This window comes from Delphinus delphis, chromosome 18 (genome assembly GCF_949987515.2).
Source record: "Delphinus delphis chromosome 18, mDelDel1.2, whole genome shotgun sequence".
NCBI classification, from domain to species: domain Eukaryota; kingdom Metazoa; phylum Chordata; class Mammalia; order Artiodactyla; family Delphinidae; genus Delphinus; species Delphinus delphis.
In genome coordinates this window covers 7,132,645-7,157,020 of record NC_082700.1, presented here as the reverse complement: position 1 = coordinate 7,157,020, position 24,376 = coordinate 7,132,645, and the positions used below count along the sequence as shown (strand labels likewise).

At 46.0% G+C, this 24,376-nt stretch overlaps 1 long non-coding RNA gene across 1 annotated transcript in view; it reads left to right on the top strand.

Annotated features, from left to right (window-relative positions):
• The window catches only part of LOC132413755 (uncharacterized), a 46,213-nt gene extending 25,045 nt beyond the window's left edge, over nt 1-21,168 (top strand). The window contains exons 2-3 of the long non-coding RNA XR_009516807.1: nt 10,855-10,932; nt 21,058-21,168. This is a non-coding gene — a long non-coding RNA (uncharacterized lncRNA). The remainder of the gene's footprint in view (nt 1-10,854; nt 10,933-21,057) is intronic.
• Nucleotides 21,169-24,376: the final 3,208 nt, after the last annotated feature.

The window sequence follows — 24,376 nt, the reverse complement described above, 5'->3', positions numbered from 1 at the left end:
GGGCAGAGTATAAGCAGATTGTCAGTCATTCTTGTTGGCAATAATTTAAAAAACAGGTTGGAAGCCAGGAAGGGAAAAGGAGGTGAAGAGGAAGCCCTGGCAGTAGAGACTGATGCAGCGCCGCCTTGGGCCAGGTGTGGGGAGCAGTGCAGACAAAGGGCACAGCCTGCCCTACAGGGGTGCCAGCCCAGGAGCAAGGGAGGTGAGAGGCCTCTGTGCTCTGGCTTTGGCATGAAGTAGGTAAGGGTGACGTTGAGGCTTTATAACCCTGATGTTAAGCCTTGAGGGAAGGTAATCATTCTCACCTTCATGTAACTGAGTAGTAAACTACATTTGGCCAAAGTTGTGCCTTTAGGACTATAGCCAAAGCAAGACTCAGAGCAAATCAATGAGAGAGGCACTCACATTGCACCAAGGACCAGACACAGAAAAAGCCTTCTTGGTGTACATAGTGTCTGCATCAACGAAGCAATATAAATTTGTAAGAATCTCCTTCAAATTGCTGGCAAGGGAATTTGCAAAAGACTCTAGTAAGCAAAGCATAGTGAAATGGAAATTAATTGTACAGTACCCATTACTTTTAATATGCCCTTGATAAGCTCTTTGTATACTATATTGTCTAGTGTTTTATTCAATGAAAGTGAAAATTACCTATTAGAATTTTGTAGGTTTTAATTTAATTTTATCTTATCTCATCTTGTTTTATTTTATTTTATTTTATTTTTTGGCCATGCCGCGCAGCTTGTGGGATCTTAGCTCCCCAGCCAGGGATCGAACCCGGGACCACTGCTTTGAAAGTGCCGAGTCTTAACCACTGGACCACCAGGGAATTCCCTGTAGATTCATTTTTAACCATGGTCCCCCAACTTTACTCCTTCTAGGTGGCTTTTCGTTTCTGAGCCCCCAGTTCTCTGGCTGAGGGGGTTTCAGTGATGTAGCACTTGGGTTGGGGAGTGTGGTAGGCAGCCTCCAAGAAGACCCTTCCTGTTGTTCACACTCCTGCCGGGTCCCTCCCGCACTATATCAGAGTTGGTCTGTGTGACCAATAGGATACAGAAGTGACTGGAGTTTATTTCCAGGATTAGGTTTTAAAACACACTGCAGCTTCCATATCAAGTGCTTTCTCTCTCACTCTCTCTTGAATCCCTCGTTCAGGAAGCCGGCTGTCATGTCACGAGGACACACCGTGTACGGAGAGGTGCATGAGGCAGGGAAATGAGGCTTGTAGCTGAGAGCCAGTGAGGAACTGAGGTCCCCAGCTGTTACTGACCAGGGTTCTTGGCCTCCTTAATCAATGGAAATTGATCAGAGGCCAGACAAGAAATTCAGGCAGGGCTTTATCGGGGCCCCTGCTGCAACCGGGGGGAGCGAGAACAAACCACAGGTTTCCTTGCTTGCCTGCTCCCCAAGGGGATGGCATGGGGGGAGGGGAGGGGCGGGTCCAGGGCTCCGGCCGGAGGGCTGGCTTAGGGGGTCTGCCCACCCTTTGGGTGGCGGTGTGTGCAGGGGGCATGCGCAGTCCCCTGCTTTTGCTCCTGGCTCCTCAGAAGTGGCAGTTGGATTTTTGGTCTCTTTGTATCTTGTTGTCCGTAACTTGCCCTAACCGCCTTGCACGCAGTTAGTTTTAGTCTCTTATAGTTTCTTTGTATTTTGTTGCTCAAGGAAACCTTTGTCCAGGTGCAAGTATTGCAGCACTGCCGCAAAGGGCCCCAGGTCCCAGGTCCCAGCCTGTCTCATAACAACTGTGTGGTGCCCTGCAGCGTGGCAACTCCAGCCCCAGTCGAGCCTCACGATGACCGCAGTCCTGGCTTGACTACAGTCTCGTGAGGGGCCTGAGTCAGAGCCACTCTGTGAGCTCACTCCCAGATTCCTGACTCTCAGAAACTGTGAGAGATCATACACGTCTGTTGTTTTAAGTTCCTGAGTCTGGGGGTGATTCACTGTGCAACAATAGATAATTAATACAGCGAGGGGAGACAGTATTTATTCCTGCTACCCTTATTTTCTCAAGGAGTCCCTCCTTCCTTCTGTGGGGAGAGATGTCCAGGTCCCTGATTATAGGGGTCGAGGCATCCTCATTTCCTTTGCTGTCATTGTTACACCTTTGTTATCCCCTGGATGTTTGGACATGTGGATGAGGAAGTACACACAGAATCTACAGGACGACACAGACAGTTCTTCTTGTCCCTGTCCCAACTGGGAGGAGTATGAAAAGAATTTTTGTGCACATGTAGGCTTTAGAAATGGGTATAAATAAGAAAAAATAAACTTTATTGCTTATTACAAAAGCAATAATATATGTGGTATAAAAATTTTTTAAAAGCAAGACCATTAAGCACCCATAATTCCAATATGCAGGTATATCCAATAAATGCTGTTAATAATTGAAGCATTTCTATCTCTATACATTTTACACAAATAGCGAATATAATAAGTGCTAGTTTGTGACTCGTTTTTTCATTAAATATATTGTGAACCTGTGTTTATGTCATTAACCTATTAGGTCATCTACAATTATACAGTTTTTTTAAAGAAAGGGAATTTATTTATTTTCACTTATTTATTTATTTATTTATTTTTTTCACTTATTTATTTTTATGGCTGCATCAGGTCTTAGTTGCGGCAGGTGGGATCTTCATTGAGGTGTGGAGGATCTTTTGTTGTGGCGCGTGGGCTTCTCTCTAGTTGTGGTGCATGGGTTTTTCTCTCTCTAGTTGTGGCACATGAGCTCCAGACCACGTGTGCTCTGTAGTTTGTGGCATGTGGGCTCTCTAGTTGAGGCACCCGGGCTCAGTAGTTGTGGCTTGCGGGCTTAGTTGCCCCATGGCGTGTGGGATCTTAGTTTCCTGACCAGGGATGGAAGCTGTGTCCCCTGCATTGGAAGGTGGATTCTTTACCACTGGACCGCCAGGGAAGTCCCTACAATTATAATCTAAAATGACTGCATAGCACTCCATTATACAGATACCATAATTTTTTAAGCCAGTTCTTTTTTTTTGCGGTACGCGGGCCTCTCACCGTTGTGGCCTCTCCCGCTGCAGAGCAGAGGTTCCGGACGCACAGGCTCAGCAGCCACAGCTCACGGGCCCAGCCGCTCTGCGGCATGTGGGATCCTCCCGGACCGGGGCACGAACCCGTGTCCCCTGCATCGGCAGGCGGACTCTCAACCACTGCGCCACCAGGAAAGCCCCTAGCCAGTTCTTTTCGTTGGACATAAATGTATTTCTAGTTTTGCTCTTATACGAAATGCTATAAGGAATATGTTTGTAGCTAAATATTTGTACCTCTCCTTGACTTTTCCCCTGTGGGATTAAATTATTAAAGTAGAATGGCTGGCTTGAACACGTATACATTTTTAGAGCTTTTCCTACGTATCGCCAAATTTGCCTTCCAGAGAGGTCTGCCACTTTATAACTTATTCATGTGTCTAATTCTTCATTCCCTTGCCAGCACTGAGCAACTGTTTTTATCTTTCTGGCCTGGTATCTGAATGGGTAACACAAGGATTTCAGGAGAAGTCTAACTCACTTACATCCCGAAATTGTCCGCATCCACGAGTGTGAGCAGGCCCCGCCCCAGCCCGATGCCTTGTCAGGGGCGAGGGGAGTGAAGCGATGCGCTGAATGTCTGTCCCCAGCTACGCTTAGAAGGTGAGGAGGGCAATGCTGGGACTCATACGTGTGCGTTCGGGACGTACGGAGGACAGCCAAACATGAAATATTCAAACCCTTTGGTCCGGTAATTGTGCTTTTGGGAATTTAGCCTAAAGAAGAATCTCACTGAAAGGAAAAAGGTTATATACTTGAAAACCGTTTATTGTAACATTACTTATAGTAGGGAAACATTATAAACAACTCAACAGAAGAGAAATGGTTTGAGAAATGGCTTAAGAAATTGGGGTCTATCAACTTGATGGAATATTATGCAGTTGTTAAATTAGCAATTATAACAACTGTGTAGAAACATGGGAATGTATTCATGATATAATATTAGATGCAAAAGAAGGTTATACAGTTTTCGTATTTAAAATGATATACTCGTTAAGTCCACGTAGGCAAAGACTGGAAAAAAGCATAGAAACTGAAAATAGTTGTGAGAGAGAGTGGTACCCCACGTTTGGAATTTTTCTTTAAAGTCATCGTTGTGCGATTACAAGGAAAAGTAACAGTTTTGAAAGAGGTGGGAAGAGGTTCATGGAAAGAGGTAAGTGAATGTGCTAGAGGGACTGTCATGGAAAGTGCTGAGTCAATCAAATATGTTACTTAGGGAGGCTTTGCTGAATATTGGAAAGAGCGAGGCGCTGCCGGCCAACAGAGCTCGGCTGGAAGCCAGGCTCCACTTCATACCAGAAATATGAGCCCAGACAAGTTAACTTCCTGCAGGTTGGTTTACGTAGCTGTAAAAATGGATGAATAGTGCCCACTTGTGCAGATGTTGGGGGGGAGAGGAGGCTGTATTCTGCAGGCAGGTCCGCGGTAGGCGCTTGATGAGGGGCGATGATTATCAAAAGCGATGCTGCTCTTCTGTATTCATCTTTTCATAATTATTGATACTACAATAGAGAGAAGGAAGTCCAGCCAAGAGGAAATACTTGCACATCTATTTCTGGCAAATGTAAACCACACGATTCTGTCCAGGACAGAAGGGAGTGAGTGAGTGCAGACTCTTATCTCAGCTGCATGGTTATGGAGCTAACTCAGCAGTGTCTCTACAGCCTCCCCGTTAAGTGATTTATCTGGACACTTTGACTGATGATGACATAGTATAAAAAATACCGCAAAACTGCCAACCTTCTGCTGTGTACCGCGGCAGCAAAACTGATCGTGAAAAGGTGACCGACAGAAAGAAATTTCGGAAAACCTTACATCGTATCTATCCCCGCGTTATTTTTAAAAAATGGATTATACAGTCTAATTTGGGGTGTGGGGGGGACTCAGTGCCGGCTCTTGTTAACGCAGTGGTTTGAAATCAGCCCCAGAAGAGCAAGCAGCACTGCAGTTTGCTCTCTGTGATGTCAAGACCGTTTGCCAATCACATCTGGATTGGCAGCATCTCTAGCACCAGGGAAAGCTCAGAAGGTGGAAGAGAGAATGGCCTGACTTACAGACGCTCAGCAGAGAGACTCAGTGGCCACCTGATGCAGAGAAATCCGTGACCTGAAAAGGTCCATCTGTCTCTCTTCGGGGACGGGGACAATTTCTCAACTGTACCCACCCCTTTTGTAGGGAAAAAAATCAGCACCTTGTTTGTACCGAGTCCTTTCCGACAAATTCCTTGTCATCTTGAGAACGCTTTTTCTTCTTCCTCTTCAAAAATCTTTCAGCAGTAACAGCAGCTCAAATAACTGGAGTTATTTCGGCATTAAAATACAGGCTTTATGGACCTCTGACGCAGACAGATGCAATTTCAAAGGAAACTTCTTCTGCTGGGTATTCAGTGTTACACAGGGATTTGGGGAGTTAATCTTCACTGTTTCTGTTGTCGGAGAAAAGGAAAGAAGAGCTACTCTTTCTAACCACTCTTCGCTGTGGGCCTCTGGCTCCTTTTGTACCCTGGAATTATGGAGATGGAGGAAACCCAGAGCGGTTATCCCCCCCAGCCCCTTAAGGCGGGCTGGGCTCTCCTTAAACCTCCAAAACAGATGGTTGTTGATCAGAGTTTTAAAGATCCCGGGGTAGACATTCTGCAGCCTCCCTTGTTAACTGGTATCAGTGCTCAACCTGTTTTCATGTGAATAACTTCTTTTTTTTGTTGTTACACCAACAATAGTGGAAAATTTTAAATTGCAAAAATCTGTGCAGAAGCTCCCATAAATCACCTGCAGCCATGTTGCTACAGTTTACATTTACTGCAGAGACAGCTGGAGTTTAAGAGCCGGGGGTTTTTCTTCGAGAGAGGGTTACAAGTACAAATCAGTCCTATTCCTCCTGGGGCCAGGGCAGCTTCCCCAAGGGTCCTGCCGTCAGAGCCGCAGTGAGGAAGCAGGCCCTTGCCTTATGCCACGTGTGTCCTCAGCCTCCGGAGGACAAACTCCCCGCTGTGCTCTGCTCCTCTGTGGGTTGGGCGGGAAACCCTGTGGCTCATCAGGTGTCTACTGGGGACCAGGCGCACCAGGGTCTGCAAGACTCTCTTGGATTAAGGGTCGGCAAACTACAGACAAGGGCCCACAACTGGCCTGCTGCCTGTTTTCACAGAGCCTGTGCGATGTTTTTTTTTTCTGTTTGTTTTAAACTTTGAAGTGGTTGGGAAAAAATCAGAAGAAGAATACTATTTTGTGATGTGTGAAAATCATAGGAAATGGAAGTCTGTGTCCATAACTAGCTTTATTAGAACACAGCCTTGCTCCTTCGCGTGTGTCTCCTTCGTTACGCCTGTGGCTGCTTTCGCTGAAATGGCCGTGTTGAGCAGCTGGGACGGACACCACTCTGTATGCCCAGCAAATCCTACAGTATTTCATCTGGCCCTTCACAGAGAAAGTCCACTGACATCTGTCTCAGAGCCTCCCATATCACCTGCGGATCTCCTTGCTTCCCCCATGGTAACCTGTCCTCATCGACACTGCAGCTGCCGCTCCAGAGACAGCACACCCCGGACGCTGTGGCTCCTTCCCTAGGCTGCCAGGTTGACCTCGGGGCTGGGGGGAGCACAGAGCAGGAAGTGGGGCGGTGTCTGCCCAGCTGTTTGCCATCATCTTTAGACTGAGATTATCAAGACTTGCTGCTTTTCAGCTGTAGGGTCTAATCCTCATTCTGAAGAATTAAAACCGACAGGACGTGGGATGCAGGAGTCAAGGACAGCTCCTCTGTTTCAGCCGTCTGCTGCCGTGTGTGGAGTAGGGGAAAGGTGGGGAAGGAGAGGTTTGGGCAGGGACAAGGAACCCTCGAGACTCCGCTTCCCATGGACCAAGTTTGTGATCCGTCGAGAGGGCAGTTAGACTACTGGTCACCTGCGTCTGGGATGGAGGTCTGGATTTGTGAGTCATCAGCAGGCAGATGGTGCGGAAAGCCCGGGTAGCGGACGACATTGCCAAGGGGGTGAGTGCGGAGAGAAAGAAGAGGTGTCAGGACTCATCACAGGCCCATCAACATTTAGAAGTCAGGTGCCCAGCAGCGGATGCAGGGCCTGCACACGCCACGTGCTCCACAAATTACGTATTCACTCTGTAAGCGAATTAGAATTCCAGTCGACTAGAATCATCCACTCCCTGTCTCTTTCTCATCCTGCCTCACCTTCCCTTTCCTTCTGTCTTCTCCTTTCTTCTCTGTTATGTGTTAAACGCGTCGGGGAGCACCTAGGCACCCCGGCCACCCTTGAGCACCCTTGCTTCCCTTGCTACAGCTCCGGGTGAAACAAGTGATGATCCGGTGAATTAGTCGATAGATGATATCCTCCTTTTTGTCTCCATAGGCTGTTTAAAAGAAACGTCACACGTGTTCGTGTTGAGCCTCACTCACCCTCTATGAACTCTGTGCTCGGTTAATGCTATTTTGACTTCTGTTCCTGCCTCTTTACTAATGCCTCACAACTTGGTGTCATCTGTGATCTTAATTCGGAAGTTCTCAGTTACATCACTGGGGTAAAGATAGAGATGCTCAGCGTGAGCTCCAGCTCTGACATGTGTGAGATCACGCAGGATGCTTCCAGGTTGAGGCTGAGTCATCGATAAGCCACTTCTTGGGTGATATTATTCAGCTCTTAAGAAAGAAAAGAGTCTTATTTCTTTCTACCTCATTGATGAAAAGTCATTGGCAATGGAATCTAAGGTCATACTTCAGCACAGAGCGATTACGTCTCCTGCTCATTCCTTATCTATATGGCCTACCTATCATGGAAGAAAATTAAATTGGCCTGCCGAGCTTTGATCTTCACATACCATCGAGGTGAGTGCAAACTGATTGTTTGTTGTTGCTGAACTGGCTCTTGACACTGAAGAGAAGTGGACTTGTATCGTGACCTGCGTGGGCGTTGCATGGGGTGGGACCAGGGGAATCAGAGAGACCTAGCAAGGCTCAAGGTCATACTTTGCACCAGGCATTATGCCAAGCGCTTTACAAAGATTTCCTTATTTAATATTTGCAACAGCCCAGAGAGGTTGGTATGGTTGTTCCTGTTTTCCAGTTAAGGAAACTGAGGCTCGGAAGGTAGAGGATCTGGTGCAAGGCTACACAGCTGGTTGGCAGCATTGAACTTGAACTTGAACTTCAAGTCTTTCACACTGACTCCCAGCAGTTATGGACTTGTGCTCACCTGAACAGGATCACATTGTGGGAAAGACTATCTTTAAACTCCTAAGGCTTCAAACATTGCCCGGGCACAAATGACTTCAAAGTTTATAATCTGCCCTCTGCGCCCTAGCCCCCATCTCCAACTGCCTCCTGGACATCTCCACTTGGATCTCATTCTAAAAACTACGGCTCCACGTGTAAACTCAAGCAATGATCTTCTCTCCAAAACCCAGGACCTCCCCACCCCTCCCATCACTGTCCTGTGCTTTTCAGTGGTACAGTATTCTTTCAGTCTTCTCAGAATCAGAGTTATTTTTAAGCCCCTCCCTGCGGATTCTTCCTCTGAAATATTTCTTGCCTCCATCTCCCGTTTCTATTTCCACCATCCTTTTTGCCGTGATCGCCGAGGGCTTAGATTACTGCAACAGCTAAATACATCTTTCACCAGCTGTTATAGTTAAACTCTGTTTAATCAAGTCAGTTCCTTCCGTGAAAGGATGGCCCTCGACTGTGTTTGCATACTGGAATTACCTGGGGAATTTAAAAAGTACTCCGAATTATATATGTTTGGGGTCTTCAGCATTACAGCGCTGAGATATCAGCATTGCAGGAGCCACTTCAGGACTCTATGTATCTCTGAGACCAAGGATGTTGTCCTGAGGTTCTGGGGATCAGACACAGTCCCCAGGCATTAAGGAGTTGTGACCCTAATCACACTCTTGTCTCTTTGGACTGGATGAGGGCAAGCAGGCTTGACTGCCAATTAAAAGAGTCACGTAGGTAAAGCTTAGCATTATTGCAGCCCCTACTTTCCAATAGTCCCTCCAAAAGGTATTTGCTGTTTTCCAGTGACTGACTCAGGTGAATGGTGCCTCTGTGAGGTCTTGGACCCTCTCATTAAAGGGCCATGCTTCAGACTTGACAGTTTCACAGTTTACATATTACATATTTTCTGACCAACTTTCACAGAATTCTCTGATGGAGGAGAGTTGGTTAGCAAATCTGATCAATTAATCCAGAATATAATGGCTTAATGCAGTGTTTTAAAAGTTGTGTTCCATATAACACTAGCACTATAGGGTGCTCAAAAAAAAAAAAAAAAAAGAGAGAATTTCATGCCCACATAATCTTAGCAAATCTCTTGAGATGCACTTTAGCATATTAAAGGCTCTGAGAAGGTCTGCATTCAAAACTTTAGTTTGAATTAGTTTATTCATTACTAAGTTCCCCAAACTTATTTGACCATGGAACCTTTTTATTTTCAAGTACCATATTCCAAAATTAAGACACCAGTGCCTATAAGATGCATTATGATCTCAGAGATATTAAAGAGAAAAATGGTCAATGATGATTATATGGTACATCGATTATAACAAACATCCTGATTTCAGAGATGTTAAAATGTGAAAGATTGTACATCTTAGTCTCAAGTAAATCCAGTAATACATAGTAACTTCGCTTGAGACTAGGGTTTTGTGGAATGCCTTGTGGGGAATTACTGGGCAAGAGAGCTCTATTTTCCCAGGGGTGTTCCGATTTATGTTGCAGTGGTAGAACGTGGGCAGTGTGGTGAAGTCCAGTAGAGGAGGCATTTGAGGGGAGAAGGGATTTCCAGAAGCTGCCATTGGTCTATTTTCAGGAAGACCGGCCTGGAAAGAAAGGGACAGGGTCCTCATTGCCAGAAACCTAGGGTCTGACTGACTGGCAGAAGAACACGATGGTCCAGTGCTGAATAGAAGAATGGCAGAGACTCCAGGGGAAGGGAAAATGCCTTTACCACCTGGCTTTCAAACACTGAGGGAGCCTCTGGCTTGCCCAGTGTATCATGGAATTGCAAAATGTTCATTCATTGATAATCAGGTGGCAGGGGACGGGAGTAAGTGCTGGATACCAGCTATGCCTTATTCTGGCTGTGCCAATTGGCTGAGTTTCTTTACCTATCTGAACGTTAGTATCTTAATACATAAGTCAAATTATCATAATAATAACCACCGTCAGATCGATTACATTCGGGCTGTTTGTAACAGAAGGCTGACTATGGGGGTTTAACCAAGTAAGGCTTTCTTTTTTTTCACGCTTCTCAGGAATTCCAGAGGCAGGCATTTGCGGGAGGGTTGGTGACACCAGGAAGGTCGCTTTTTTCTTCCTGCTGCGCAACCCTCAGTGTGCGGCTTTCGTCCTCACGTTCGTGTCCTCTCACAGCTACGAGGTAGCTGCTCTACCTCCCACTAAACTGTACATCCCAGGCAGGAAGGGGAAGGAGGGAAAGGAAGAAAGGGCAGCCCCCCAAACTGTCTCAGAGATCCCCAGCTGACTTCCAGCTAGAACCCAGTGGTCAGCATCCAGCCACACGGTCACTCCCAGCTACGAGGGCATCTTAGTGAGCGAGTGGTAGTGGGCACTTTGTGAATAAAACTGGGATTCTGTTAGAAAGAAAGAAGGCGAATGCAGATCCTGGGTACGTAGCTAGTAGCATTTGCCACAGACGCTGACCTCTCAGGTGTGCGTTAGATACTCATAGCAGAGAAAACACCCCGTGCCCGCCCGGGAGTAGATGTGTGATAGATATTCTTCTTCCTACATTCCCCGCAGCAGATGATGGTTGATCTCTTCTCCCCTTTCTTCACAGTTGGAAAATATGTTAACGGGTGGTCGTACCACAAGGCAGCATGTGACCTGCAACGAAGAGGGAGTCAGAAACCTGGCCGTGAGTCCTTTGGCCCCTAAAACAGTGGAGAAGGATGGACAGGACGGTTTGCAAAGGAAGCCCGGGGAGCGGGGGATGCCCACTTGTATCTGGGACTACAGAGCTGTCATCAGTACGATGTTCTGTTTCGGTTAGAGAAGCCAGTGTCTGGGTCACAGTCCTTACCTGGAGCGTGACTCCTCTGTGCCCCCCAGCGGGGGCGCTGCAGGAGCTATCTGTACCACTTTATGACGCTTCCCTTATTGTCACTTTCCTGTGCTCCTGACAACCACACTATAAACTCCTTTAGTACAAGGCCTGCCCCTTGTTTACCTTTGTCTGCTGCAGTCGCCACCCTAATCCTCCCGAAAGCTCAGGGCCTTTGAGAGCCAAGCCAGGTGAACTGTGAAGTGTGAAGCGGGCCTGGGGTAAAAAGGAAGGGCACCCCGGCTGGTACCCACCACCTGCCCAAAGGGGCTCATGTTTAAATACAAACCAAACATTAGATCAAGCAGTGGCTACTAACCTGACTAAAAGAAACACAATTTATCTGGTGCCTGCCTATAGAAGCACTCACCTAAGAAGAATTCTTGTCAGAAAGTCAAACCCGAATCTGATCAAGCTTCTAGATATAACTACCAATTTACAGGAAAGAAAGGAGATAGGGGAACACGTGAAATGATACCACAGGAATGCAGTTAGCAAGATGCAGACTGTGGGAAGCCCTACAGGACAAAATGACTCAGTTGCTACAAAAGAAATTGCAAGCAAAGTTAAACACTGGGAGGGCAAACCTGTAGACTAAGAGAGACTTAATCAACCAGTTGCAATACACTTTATATGCTTCCTGATTCAAACACACTGTAAAAAGATATTTGAGACAATTAGAGAAATTTGAACACTGAATTGCTTAGGGAATTATTATTTTCCAGGTAATGATATTGTGGTTATGCTTCTGAAAGAGCCCTTATCTTTTAGAGATGCATACTGAAATGTTTTAGGGATAAAATGATGCTAGAGATTTGCTTCAGGATAACACAGTGCGTGTGGAGGCGGGTGGATGGGACTGTGGATGAACTGATGCTCACCAAGGAGACTGATCGTTGTAGAAGCAGGATGGTAGGTGCATAAAGATCATTGTCTGCATTGCTCTAATTTTTGCTTCATTTGAAATGTTCATAATAAAAACAGGGGGAAAAAAAGGCTAAAAGAGGAAAAATCACTGGGCCAGCCAGCACAAACACATGGCAGGCAGAGGTAGATTTACCATGAAGCTGGTGAAACCCCGTTTTCAGACCTCTCACCACACAGGCCCTAACAAGAGAATCTCGTGTTCATGCTTTTTCTTAAAGAGGGGTCTCCAAATTGTAAGCGCTTCAAGCCCCACAAGACTTGGATCTACCCCTGATAGCAGGCAACACTTAACCCCTGTTGTAGGCATTCAGTAAATATTCACTGATAAAAATTTAAAAACACTTCTTAACGAAGACTTTCAGACTTACACAAAAGTAGACATATCATATAAAGAACCTCACGTTCTGGGGCTTCCCTGGTGGCGCAGTGGTTGAGAGTCCGCCTGCCGATGCAGGGGACACGGGTTCGTGCCCCGGTCCGGGAAGATCCCACATGCCGCGGAGCGGCTGGGCCCGTGAGACGTGGCCGCTGAGCCTGTGCGTCCGGAGCCTGTGCTCCGCAACGCAAGAGGCCACAGCAGTGAGAGACCCGCGTACCCAAAAAAAAAAAAAAAAAAGAACCTCATGTTCTTTTCCCCAAATTCAAGCTATCAACATTTTCCTATATTTGCTTCATATTTCGCTTTTTCTTTCCTCTTCCTCCTTCCCCTCCTCTTCCTCTTCCTCCTCTTTCACCCCTAAATACTTCTCTCTGCTTCTCCATTTTCTTTCGTAGCCAGAATATCATGATCATATTGAACAAAATTAACAATAATTCTCTAATGTTTTCTAAGACACAACCCATGTTCCAATTTCCCTAAATGTCTCAAAATGATTGGTTCTTAAGCAAAGATCTCCAATTAATGTCGGAAGGATGAAATCAGAGCCATTAATGACTTATCTGCCTCTTTGCATTTAATGTTTTTTTTTTTGCACCACTCGGCATGTGGGATCTTCGTTCCCCGACCAGGGATCGAACCCGTGCCCCCTGCGGTGGAAGTGCAGAGCCTTAACCACTGGACCGCCAGGGAAGTCCCTGCATTTAATGTTAAAGTCACATATCCCCCTTCTATCATGCGTGGGAGTGTGTGAAAATATCGACTGAGCCTGCCCTTTTTGTGAAATGTATTGTGCTTAGAAAGTTAGCAGTTGTATTTCTCAATGGCCACTAAAGGTGAGTAAGCAAGACATTCACACATCTGCTAAAAGAAGAGCTTATTTAAAATAGAAACAAAATGACCCATACCTTTGCACTCTGTTCCTTGTTTCTGCCAATAACAGCTAGCATTCTGCCTTCAGTGTGACCTTTACTGTTAGCTCTGCCACTCTGTAATTATCTAATGTTTCACATATGCTTTGTATCCTATTGTTATGGACAAAACTCTGTCTCCCCCAATTTATACGTTGAAGTCCTCACTGTCATGTGACTGTATTTGGAAATGGGACTTTTCAGGAGGTAAGGTTAAAATAGGTCATAAGGGTGGGGCCCTAATTCGATAGGATAGGTGTCCTTATGAAAAGGGGAAGAGACACCAGAGGGCTCGCCCTCCCTCATAGAAGAAAGGCCATGTGAGGACACAGGGAGAAGTCAGCCGTCTGCAAGCCAGGAAGAGAGGTCTCAGCAGACCCCAACCCTGCTCGCACCTTGATCTTGGATTTCTAGTCTCTAGAACCGTGAGGAAATAAGTTTCTGTTGTTTAGAAAATAAGTTTCTGTTGTTTAGAAAATAAGTTTCTATTGCCCCCAGTCTGTAGTATTTTGTTACGGCAGCCTGAGCAGAATGGTACGCTATGTGGACTGCAGCGTGTAGAACAGAATGCGTATTCCACGCAGAGCCCTAAGCATACCACGCTGGAATAGTTTGCCAGGCATAAGATTAAGGACCAGTAGTAAAGTGCGTGTGTGTGCACGTGCACACACACACATCCTCGAATAAAGGGCAATGAGGAGGAGGGAGGGGAAAAGCCCATCCAATCTGAAATGTAGGCCTTTACGGAGCTCATGAAGCACACTGCCTCTGTGGCATACAGACAGAAAGTATACCTCGGAAACCATTCAGGAGTAAATAGACTTGTAAATTGATCACTTCAGGGGGTTGGATTAGAAGGGGAAGGGTCACTGTCAATTTTGGGGGACGTGCATATTTTGAGGAGAATGAATAAGTGAATGGGGAACACTGAACGATAGATATCAGATCTGGAAGGAATCTCGAGAAATTATCCGGTTCAACAGTTGAAGATGAGGGTGAATGCTGATGATGAAGGGGAACACTGATTTCCAAGTGGGGGTGGGGCTTGCCCCCCCAGATGGGTGACGTGCTGGTCCTGCATAGAAAGGGGTGAGGGAAGGTCACGATTTTAGAGGTGATGACATTCATGTGAAGATGCTGGCGTGTGTGGGGAACACTCATATGCCCTCAATCGCTTCCACAGGTGATTCAGTGAGGTGACAAACGTAAGAGGAGGCGACGCGTGTGCTTGGAGCTTGGACTTGAGGGGTGAAGGGGCTCCCTGGATCCTTTGACCAGGATGACCAATTTACTGTCCACGCGGGGAACATGTGTGAAGTGGGATCGTTCCTGGCGAGTTGGATGGGTGGGCGCCCTGCCACTGACCCTCTGCTTTCTGGCTGGAGATTCGTTTAAGGTTTCTCTGACTGTTTGCAGTGTGGACAGGCACTTGTCCTCTCCCTTTCAAAAACCATGAAGGAAATATGCCCTCCTCAGGGCCTCCTGGGGAGCCGTGAACCAGTCAGCCTCTGAAACTGGAGAAGCAGGAGAGGCCCTTGCCCTTGGGCGACACTAGTGAGCTGGGCAGCTGAGGCCGAGTTTGATTCTTTTCTTTGCGGTACAGAATCTTGAGAGAGAAGTTTTACTGTGTCGGTTCTTAGGATGAAGGGAATATCTTTTCCCAAATGGTGCCAACTTTCTAAAACAGGCAGGAAAGTACTTGCCCCAGGGCCCAGGTCTAGAAATTAACAGTGTATTGAGAAATTTTAAATTTCTTGAAGTCTGTTTTTTAAAAATCTCCTGGTTTTAGAATTAATTCCCCTTGCTCACAAATTAAACTTTGGAAAAGCGTGGAGGAAGGATTTCTGCTATTATTGTTCAAGAAGTTCACACATAATTGTCGAGACGTTTGAAGAGACTGAGCCTTTACCCCACTTGCACGCTAACAAGTTAGCGGCTACAGTTTCATGGATACGGTAAAGGCAGGAGACTCCTGGGTCAGGGAAGGCTGTTTATTATTCACAGCCGTAGCGGTAGAGACTAGCAGCACATTTGGGGTACCGATCTCTCAACCCTCAATTCCCAGAGGGCATTGCAAAGACGGCTGCATTATACCTGCTCCTGCAGTGGGTTGCATTTCAGGAGAGGAATCCTGAGTTTAGGGAACCTGAATCTTTTATAAGAAGCAACAGGCATATAATGCCCTTTGCTTCAGCGATAGACATTATCTCTATCTTACAAGGATGTGAGCAAACCTGCATTTTGCTCCAGAGGGAGACACTGTCTCTCTTTATCAAGGCTGGTCATTACATAAACATCCTTCAAAAGATAGTCCAGAACAAACGGCAGTCAGTTTCTCTGCTCAAGATGTGCAGGAATTTGAAAGATCCGTGAAGAATTATACCCGTACAGTAATGTCTTTATAAGCTTAAATTCTTAATAAGTGGAGTTGGAATGAATAAAATCCAGTACCTTATTTTTGCTTTTACCCCAAATTGTCTACTCATTTCTCCCTTTTAGAAAAAGTGATGTTGGAGAGTTTTATTAATATCTTGTCATTATTGATGTCCCCAGAGCAGAGAAACTTCTTAAACACTGTGGGAGTCTTGGTACACCATTGTCTCTGCTTTAATCGTTTTAACTTTGGCATCTCAGCTTCCTTCTGGCTTTTTCATGCCTCCATCCACATGGCTGCCTGCTGGCATCTCTTCCCCCACCCCCTGGACTCAAGGCTGCCTTCTGTCTTCCTACTCCCAACCTTTTTAGGTCTTTCTGGTCCTTCTGGTTTCACTTCATTTGCTTTTGTCTATAAGATATACACAGAGGGCTTCCCTGGTGGCGCAGTGGTTGAGAGTCCGCCTGCCGATGCAGGGGACGTGGGTTCGTGCCCCGGTCCGGGAAGATCCCACATGCCGCGGAGCGGCTGGGCCCGTGAGCCATGGCCGCTGAGCCTGCGCGTCCAGAGCCTGTGCTCCGCGACGGGAGAGGCCACAACAGTGAGAGGCCTGCGTACCGCAAAAAAAAAAAAAAAAAAAAAAAAAAAAAAAAATATATATATATATGTGTGTGTGTGTGTGTGTGTGTGTGTGTGTGTATACACAGAGAAGACAAAACAATTACACTTCTGATGCCTTGGCCATTTTCTCATAGTGTAAAGCTGGGAGGAATCTTAAAAGCTGTCTAATCGTACCTGCTCATTCTATAGATGTGTAGGGTTCTGTTGTCAAATGAATGCAGGAAATACTAAGTTTTAAAAGTGAAACAGGTGCAACCACTTTGGAGAACCGTTTTGGCAGTTTTTATGAAGTTAAATATATCTGCCCTATGACCCAGTCATTTCTCTCTTAAGTATTTATCCACGAAAAATGAAAGCATATGACCACAGAAGAACTTGCACAAGAATGTTCATACCTGCATTATTCATAATAGGCAAGGCCCGGAAACAATCCAATTTCTGTCAAAAGGAGGGTGGATAAGCAGATCATGAGATATATGTATTTATCCATACACAATGGAATACAGCTCAGCAATTACAAAAAAGAGGATGAGCTGATATACACAATAGCTTTGGTGAGAGTAAGAGATCTCACGCTGAGCAAAAGAAGCCAGACCAGCCACCCACACACAGAGAAATAAATCCATGCAACATGGTTCGACTTTTGTGAAGTCTAAGAAGTAGCAAAGCCAGACTATGGTAATGATGAGAAGTCAGACACTGTTCACGGCTGGACCAGGAGAGGGGATGGACTGGAACGAGGAGACTTCCTGGGGTGATGGAAGCGTCTTGTATCTTGTTTTGGGTGGTGGTAGATTCATTCAACTTTTGAAACTCATTCACCTGAACACTTAAGGTGTGCGCCTGTGCTAATGATACCACAATTAAATCTTTCAAAAAGTGCAACATACTTCTTTATGGTGGGACTTTTCAGAGGAGTTAATCCAGCAAATATGTATCATAAATCTTTAAGAAGGAGACACAGGACGGAGTGTTTCTTAACCATATTTGAAGACGGGCCACACTTCGAAGGCCCATCCAGGGAACAGAACATGCTTTAGAGGACGGTGGGGTTTGCACGTTGACTTAGTGCACCTTATCCGCTGTTTTCTGCTGCTTATTTCCTTCCTCCTCGACCCAGAGGGGGCAGCTCATGCCAGTGCCTGGGGCTGGACGGTGAGTCACCTGCTGTGGTCCGATTCTCCTGCCTCCCCTCTGTTAGACCCTTGTCTCTCCTAGGCCACCGGATCACCACTGCCCATCACCTCCCATCAGTGGCAAGAGACAGGGTTGGACGGGGGAGCTCGGCACCTGTTTGCAGGACTTGTCCTCTATCAGCCACGCAAGCCCATTTATTCCATCACGTTTGTATCCATCACCAGCTTGCAGCCCACGTTGATGCGAGCGCCTCTGTCTGTCACCGTGTCCATCACTGGAGACGCAAGACCGAGGAAAGCACCATTCCTGCCTTAGGAGGAGAGAGTCACATTAAGACAACTTTTAAACAATGTGGTATCCGCAAGGTGCTCAAGACTTTGCTTTCATCTTACTTCTTCCCCTGCAGACGTGCAGATTTCCTCTTCCTCAGATGGGTCTGTCAAAGGCAAAAATTGTGATACCAACCACCGAACACAAAAGGAGGATCATTACTTTGGCTGAAAGGGCGTGTGTCGTAAGAGAAATACTCTACCCGTCACACCGCAGTGGTGCAGTGGGGGAGGGGCTCCGGGACCCGCGGGGTTTTGCTGCACTTCTGTGGGTGCAGCTGCTAAGAAGCAGCCCCAGAAGCCTGTGCTCCAACGATGAGGGGTCATATAGATCCATACGCCGTGATGCTGATGAATCCAGTGGGTTTTTTCTTGTTTGGGGGCAGGAATGGGGGGAGGTCAGCTTTACAGTTTTTGTAGAACTCTAACGCTGTCAGAATGACTCCTGCCTTCTTATTCACTGCCCACTTCAAGCATGTGATACACTCTTCCCTGGAACTGGTAGCCAGGCAGGTGGGGAGGGTAAATCCAGCTATCGGCTGCACTCAAGGGCAGCAGAAACAGCCTGACCTTGACCATGGCCATGGCCTTATCGATTGCCCTTGCAAGCGGGCGTCCAAGGGAGGTGGTGAACCCTCAAGTATTATTCAAAGACCAGGCGGTTCTTAGGGAGCAACATCTCTGTTTGTTGACTTTTTATTTTTTATTTATTTTAAAATCTGCATTTTATTAAGGACCACCTATGATGACAATGCCCATTTTTTTGTTTGTTTGTTTTTGCGGTACGCGGGCCTCTCACTGTTGTGGCCTCTCCCAATGCGGAGCACAGGCTCCGGACGCGCAGGCTCAGCGGCCACGGCTCACGGACCCAGCCGCTCCGCGGCACGAACCCGTGTCCCCTGCATCGGTAGGTGGACTCTCAACCACTGCGCCACCAGGGAAGCCCTGTTGACTTTTTAAAAGAAATTAATATGGAGCAGTATTGACTTTGTATGTATGTGTCTGCAGAGTCCCATGCGTTTTACTGCATGTACCACCATCACAGTCAGGATACAGCCAGCCTGGTCCTTCCAAAATTCTCTCCTGCTATCCCATTTACTCACACCCTCATCCCACCCCTGGCTCCTAGCAACCACTGATCGGTTCTCCATCATCATAGCTTTGTCTCTCTGAGAGCCTCATGTACATGAGATCATTATAGTGCATAACCTTTTGAGTCTGGCTTCTTTCACACAGGGTGATTTTGTCTGAAGATCTTTCTTTAGCCCTTTAGCAATTCTTCCAGAGCAAGTCTGCGTCTGATGAATTCTCTTATTTTTCATTCACCTGAGAAGGTTTTCATTTCACCTTCATTCCTGAAGGATATTTTCTTAGAATATAGGATTCCAGGATGACAGTTTTTTTTTCTTTCTGCACATAAACACTGTTGTTCAACTACTTTCTCTCCTCTAGTTGTTTCAGATGAGAATTCCAGCTGTTCCACTGTTGTTCCAACATAATATGTTGTTTTTCTCTGAGTGCTTTTTTCAGCAGTTTAATCATGATGTGTCTGGGCATGGATTTCTTGGGTTTATCCTGTTTGGGGTCTGCTGAGATTCTGCAATCTATTGGTTTATGCCTTTTGATAAATTTGGGAAGTTTTCAGTCTATTTTTCATCTGTTTTTCTACATCATACTCTTTTTCCTATCCTCTGGGACTCTAATGCCACAAATATTAGACTTTTTGGAATTGTTCCATAGGACTCTGAAGCGCTGTTCGTTTTTGTTTTCAATCTTCATGCTCTCTCTCTTTTCAGTTTTTTATTTTATTTTTTCCTGTCTTTAAAAAATGTTTTTTATTGAAATATAGTTGATTTACAGTGTTATGTTAGTTTCAGGTGAAGTGTACAGTAAACTGATTCAGTTATACATATATATATATATATTCATTCTCTCTTGTTAAGACTGGATAATTTCTATTGCTCAATCTTCAAGTTGATCAACTTTTCCCTCTGTTATCTCCATTCTGTTTTTTAACCCATTCAGTGAAGTTTACATTTTTGTTAATGTATTTTCAGTTCTAAAATATCTATTTGGGTCATCTCGTATTTTTTTTTTTTTTTTGCTGAGGCTTTCTAGAGTATTTGTTTTTACTTCTCGGAGCATTTTTGTAATTGTCGCTTTAACGTCTTTGTCAGATAACTTTCGCATCTGTGTCATCTTGGCACTGATATCCATTGGTTGCGGTTTCCCATGTGAGTTGAGATTTTCCTGGTTCATATGCCAAATATTTTTGGATCATATCACAGACATTTTGAGTATTATGAGATACTGGGTCTTGTTTAAATCGGGTAGAGAATGTTGTTGTTGTTGTTTTTTTAAGCAGACAATCGACACAGTTGGGCTCAGTCTGCAAGTTCTGACCAGATTTCTGTGGGTTGTGGTTTGAATGTCAGTTCCACTTTCAAAGTCTTTGCAGTGCTCTTCACATTTCTCCTGAATGCCCACCATCTCATGGTCAGGCTGGGACCTAGATGGTGAGGTATCTGTTAATTCAGTTCTGGGTCTTTGTTACGCTGTTTGTGATCAAATCCAAGCACGCGTGGCGTGGCGGTGAGCCCAGAATTTAGCATATAATGTTATGGTTTGTTTTCCCAAACTCCTTTCTCTCTATAATCTCCCTGGTATTTTCCAGTTTCCTGGGGTTTCCCTTTTTGGTTGTCCATCCAGAAAGCTGGGCTTTTATTTTCCCTGTTCTCCTGTGCCATTCTTGTGACTCTGCCCGTGTCCAGGGCCAAATGGTGGGGGCACTGAGAGAGGGAAAACCGTACTCTTGGGACCACCCCTCCTTTAATTGGAGAGGAAGTGTCCCCTTCCCCAGCATTCTCCATGCTGCGTGCCTTTCATGTTTATTAGAGGAGGTGATGGAGAGGATGTGACCTCCAGTTGACCCACGAGCTGGACCGGGGCAGGCAGAGGCTCCTAACCCCCTCCCCTCCCCTGAATGTACATTCTTCCCACCATTCCTGCAGTGGGAGCTGTTCCAAGGACACAGCCTTGGGACTCAGGTGTTGTTGAGACCATCTGGACAGTATACGTGACTGGACCCCGGTAGGGCTTCTGATAATCTTTTAAGAGTCTGGCGGGCGGGTACAGTGATGCGTTTGTCTTGCGGCCGCTCAAGGTGAGCATCTTATGTAAGTCCCCTTGCTTATTAAACCTGCCACCTACCGATCTGGAGGAGTCAGCTTCTTTCCTCTGTCTCTCCCTGCCCTCTCTGTATAGGGGCCGGTTTCAGATTTCACGCAGGAAGCTCCCGAGGCTGTGAACTTACACTGCTGTCTACACAGCCAGAAGACTCCTTTCTCACACCTGGAGGCTGAACTAGAAGATTTCTGCTGGCGTGTTCTCGGTCCCACTTCTGGGCTTCAGGCTGCCTTGCGTCCCTTCCAGGGAATTCCAGGGGGAAAATGGTGGATCCGCAGACAAGCTGATGGTACTAGGAATTCATGTTTTCTCTCCCCATCAACCTGCTTGGTCCTCAGATAGCTGCCCCTGCATTCTGTCCTGGAATTCAGTGGGTGAGCCAGGGTAGAGAGAGAGAGCTTACTCCATCTTACCCAGATCTAGAAGCTGTTCACTGACTTTTGCTGAGCCATTTCTCCAGATCTCTTTGGTGTGAGAACTGGGGACTCTTTCCAAAGGGAGAATGGACATGTCATCATAGGAGTGTATGAGGGCAGTTGTCAAATACGTGAGTTTGTGCTACTGAAGTGCTGAGAAAAGACATTGCAGCCTCTCGTGGGCAACATGGAGCCTCTAAAGAGCGGCCCAATCCTTGTCCCAGGCTGGAGGAGCAGCCACCCTCCTCTTATTCCCACACACGGCTGACGGGAGCAGAGCCGGCCCTGCCTGTTTAGCGTGACGGTACCGCAGGCAGCTCTCTTCCTAATGGCCCATGGGGTGCATATCATATTCCAGATGCACAGCCGTCAGCCCTGCATCTCTTCCCAGGTCGCTTAGGAAACTTTCTTTTCTTCTCTTTGCTTTTTTCCATGTCTTCTGCCAGCCTCTTTTATGGAATAATGTGACCGTAGGAAGGAATGAGTAGATCCAGCCGACCCAAGGGGACGGGTGGAGCGTTAACGCGAAGAAATGAGGTTCTTAGGTGCAGTAAACATTGTGATCTCGTCTGGGGCAGTCTTTTGTGAGGAAGGAAGCTGTAGTGCAGGACACTCTTGGTTGATAAAGATATGGTTGTTCTTGCCAATGTCACCCAAGGGATAAACAGTTTTGCCCGCCATAAAATCTCATTAGTCCTGCCAGGCGAATGAAGAAATGTAAAGATTTGTGGCCCCCGTCTAACTAAAGCCATTATCTCAAGAATGTCTCAGCGATGCGTCATGGGTCTATTTGAAGATTTCCATTTACCTGTAGTAGGGTTTGCTTTCCTTTCTTCTACTGGAGGAAAACATTCAGCCTGTTTTATTGTTTTGGATTCATTTTTCAGAGAACTGAAACTATCAGAGCTAGCCCTCCCTCCAGAAAAAGTGAAAAGCGCCAACCACTTGCCTGTTGCCCCCCAGCAGACGCAATCCTAGAGGAGATTTCCGTTTGTGCAGTGACAGGTGGGGTGTGTTTGGTGCGCGCACAAGTTGGAGAATATGATTGACGCAGTCGTGAATCCCTTTGTGCTTGAAAAACAGGCTGAGAATCTAAGAAAAAACTCAGAGTCTCTCTGAAAAAGAGACACTATGAGCATTGCACTATTTTCCTTTTTTATACATAAAAGGAAAATAGCGAGTATAGGAAACGTTAATTCTCTCAATGAATGTTTACTAAGTGTCTCTGTATGAGGTTGTGTGTTAAGAGCTGTGGGAGATGCAAAGAATACGCTAAGAGTCTTGTTCTCCTCGTGAAGACGAGGCGCACTCGTAGGTAGTGGTGGCCGAGCATGGGATCCTCCCGGACCAGGGCTCGAACCCGTGTCCCCTGCATTGGCGGGTGGATTCTTAACCACTGCGTCACCAGGGAAGCCCCTTATCAACTTTATTGAGGAACAATTTAGGTACAATAAACTACATCCACTTAAAGTACATACTCTTCTAACCTTTTAAACTACTAACTTACTAATGACTTGTTAATTAAAAATTATTCACCAATTCAAATAAAAAATAATTTTAAAACCCTACACAATTGGGAAATACTATATGACCTTCAGAGGGAGCAAGACGAATATGATTTTATCTTACTGTCTGGAATCTATGTGACACACACGTACGACAGAAGGGCAAGAGGAAGCAGGTGAGAATCAGGACGAGAGGGTCCACCAGGACGTGAGAATTGTTTCCTGGGGGCACCTGGTGTGCTCCGGTAACACAGTCTAGGGAACACTTTGGCTGCGAGAATGAAGTGAGGGGGACAGTCATGCCTTTCATGACTGTCCCTTTCTGTTCCCAAGGTCCCCACCTTGGTCCAGGACCTCATCGCCTCATGTTTAAATTATTATTAAAAGCCATCCAATGTTTCCCCTTGCTTCTGGTCTCTCCCCACATTAACCTGTCTTGCATGTAACTGTGTTTAGGCCACTTCCCAACTAACACAATTTCAGGAACTCTTGGGGCGAAATCAGACGCTTCAGTCTGGCATTTGAAGCCCTCAGCCATGCAGCCTGTACCTGGAGTGGCTTTGTCAACCCATCTCACCTAATTCTAAAGACAGGCCATCTGTTTCAGGTGGGTGGTTCCATTCACTTGCCCACATCTTCATGGCGTCCCTCCTGTGGGAACATCCCTTCATCTTTCTTACCTGTGTTTCGTGCTCCACGTGCTATTCTCTGTCAACTTTATGTACACAGTGAAGACTTTGTACCCTCCGAATTCTTGCTCTTCCATATTTTTGTAGCTGTTATGGCCTGAACTACTCACTTTATACAGAATCACGAGCTGCTTTTGATTTTTAATGAGCGTTTCATGAGCCTATATTCTCTTTCTTAAATAACCAGTGTAAACAGGCTGAGATCAGGGATCACATTATAGAATACTTCCTGGGCTTTAGGATTATATGTAAAAAAAAAAAAAATCCTCTAAATGTGTAATTCAATGGTGTGTGGAGACTTTCAATGCAAGCAAATCCAAGAATCTGAAAACAGTCCTTTGTTAGACCATGCATCTTTTAAAATATACGTGTATATCTTAAATATTTTTTGTAAGCACTAAGGAAATGCAAAGTGTGGTGATAACAATAGTGAATATTTATTGAGTTCTGACTGTGTGTCGGACACTTTCCCAAGCGTTTTTCCCGTAACTGCTTTAATTCTCCTGACAACCCACTGAGGCCGTTATTCCCATTTTACAGCCAAGGAAACCAAAGCACAAAGTGGGGAAGTCATTGCCAAGGCCAGAGAGTTTGGGCCAAGCAGCTGGGCCTGGTGCCCAAGAGTTTAACCACAACACACAATACATCTCATTCATATGAGGAGCATATGAAATGTAGACAGTGTTAAGGAATAAGGAGCAGAATTGTAATTAGAGGCCAGAGGAAGAGATCGTGACCATGTCACGATTTATGCCTGAGAGATGGTGAGATGGAACGGACCGCCTGT